At 45.8% G+C, this 2,493-nt stretch overlaps 1 non-coding gene across 1 annotated transcript; it reads right to left on the bottom strand.

Moving 5' to 3' along the window:
* Positions 1–945: 945 nt before the first annotated feature.
* Positions 946–1,017, bottom strand: TRNAV-UAC (transfer RNA valine (anticodon UAC)). Its single transcript has one exon. It is a non-coding gene; the product is annotated as a tRNA-Val (tRNA).
* Between the last annotated feature and the right edge of the window lie 1,476 nt (positions 1,018–2,493).

Raw genomic sequence — 2,493 nt, 5'->3', positions numbered from 1 at the left:
AGTAACAACCTCTCGCAAGGGACCTCTGGAAAATGCTTGATCCTACTGGCAAACTTAGTTCATTAAATACTGTCATGAATTTGCAAGCACATTTACAACTCAGTGTGGGGGGGCGCATGGGTGGCTCAGTGGGGTAAGCCTCTGCTTTCCCCTCAGGTCATGATCCCAGGGTCCTGGGATGGAGCCCCACATCGGGGTCTCTGCTCAGCGGGGGCCCTACTTCCTCCTCTCTCTCTCTCTGCCTGCCTATCTGCCTACTTGTGATCTCTCTCTGTCAAATGGATAGATAAAATCTTTAAAACAAAACAAAAACTCAGTGTGAGGCGCCCGGCTGGCTCCGTCAGGGAGCATGCGACTCTTGATCTTGAGGTTGAGTTTAAACCCCACATCGGGCATACAGATGACTTAAAAATAAAATCCTAAAGGGGCACCTGAGTGGCTCAGTGGGTTAAAGCCTTTGCCTTCAGCTCAGATCATGACCCAGGGTCCTTGGATCAAGTCCCGCATCGGGCTCCCTGCTCAGCAGGGAGCCTGCCTCTCTGCCTACTTGTGATCTCTGTCTGTGAAATAAATAAATAAAATCTTTAAAAAAAAATCCTTAAAAAAAAGCCCCAAACGCCCCACACGACAGTGTACTGTAGTTTCCTTTTTAATCACTTCAACTGTCTCAATTAACAAGTACGCAAATAACTTTTAAGTCTAATGAATTAAACATATAGTGAAGCTTAAGTTTTCTTTCTTTTTTTGAAGATTTTATTTGTCTATTTGAAAGAGAGAACATGAGTAGGGCTGAGTAGCAGGCAGAGGGAGAAGCCGACTCCCCGTGGAGCAGGGAGCCTGATGCAGGACTTGATCCCGGGGCACTGGGATCAGACCTGAGCTGAAGGCAGATGCCCAACAGACTGAGCCACCCAGGCGCCCCAGAGAAAAAGAACTTTCCACCCGTGGTTCCACTGGGGCTCGAACCCAGGACCTTCTGCGTGTAAAGCAGACGTGACAACCACTACACTTGGAACCTTCATTATTTGTTTTTATGTTTTCTTAAAAATGTCCCAATACTGAAAAAGAAAAAAAAGGTTCCAATACTGTGGATAAAATTAGTTTTCAACTAAAATGACAAGTTTAGATTAATTACCTAATTATGCATTTTACAGTGGTTTCCAAAGCTCAGAAAATCTTGGAAACTTTACAAATGCATAAGATGTCAAATATGCACAGATTCCCTCTTCACCCCAAATACGAATCCTGTAGTTTTGCTTCTCTTAAATTTCTGTACTTTTTCTAAATTCTCAGGCTCAGGCGTATCCCCATCACAGACAACAGTTACCATCCCATGCCCGAGCCTGCATATACATCCAAGATTTGAGCTGGCCCCTAGCTAGATTCCTGTCAATGCCCCTACTGGGACACTTGAAGGCTATTAATGATTGCTATGTATTGCTGTATTTCATGGGATGTGGTCTCAAGACCCTGACCCTTAGTTGTTGCTGTTGTTTTTAAGACTTTATTTTTAAGTAACCTGTACACCCCACATGGGGCTTGAACTCATGACCCTGAGGTCAGGAGTCACACACTCCCCCAACTGAGGCACCCCCCAGCCCCAACCATCCCTTAGTTTTAAGCTCTATCCCTTGACTGGAGTGTAGGTGGTTCTCACAATATACTTTTCTCTCTAGCTCCAAAGACCTTTGCACTCGAGGAATCCTAAGATGTGTAAATACCCTTTTATCTGCTAATAAGACCTTGGGAATCCGTGGAATCTTTCTAGAAGCTTTGATCAGACTGGGATTGGATTCTAGGGCAAGATTGCTTAAGAGGTGGTGTGTTTTCTTCCCTACGGGCACATCAAGTCTGGGCGCCTCTCTTTTTGTGCTTTCAGCACGAACGCATACTTTTTTGGATATTCTGAATTACATTCAACTTTTAGCATCTCACAGGGCCCTGTCTGAGCTGCGGTCACTACATCTAAGGCCATTTGACGGCAAGGTGTGATGTATCTGTGGAGCAGGCTAATTATTCATGCAACAATATTCATCGATTACCCGCTCTTTGTAGATATCCAGCAGAGAACGGAAGATGCTCTTTGCCTTTCCGCTGCTTCTTGCCCAGAATTTCTCAACCTCGGTGCTATAATGCGGGGCCTCTGCTCGCTACGTTCCAGCAGCTCCCAGCCCACTCCGCATCTTGACAATCAAAAATGTCTCCAGATATTGCCGAATGTTCCTGGGAAGTAGAACCACCCCTCTTGAGGGATGCAGGAACCATAACACCGTGTCCTGGTTTTGAACGAAAGCGTGTCACATCTCGGCCAATGCGAAATACCTGGTCTGAATCACATCTGTGGGGGGCAGGAGAATGGTCCCGAAAGATGTCCAGACACAACCGGGGCTGTGCAGATGTGCTTAAATTAGAGATCTGAAGAGACAGGAAGATTATTCTGGATTATCCAAGTGAACCCAATGGAGTCACACGGGTCCTCTTATGAAGGAAGCA

This window comes from Mustela nigripes, chromosome X, assembly GCF_022355385.1.
Source record: "Mustela nigripes isolate SB6536 chromosome X, MUSNIG.SB6536, whole genome shotgun sequence".
Lineage (NCBI taxonomy): Eukaryota > Metazoa > Chordata > Mammalia > Carnivora > Mustelidae > Mustela > Mustela nigripes.
The sequence above is the reverse complement of the archived record's forward strand: the minus strand, read 5'-3'. Positions and strand labels throughout refer to the sequence as shown.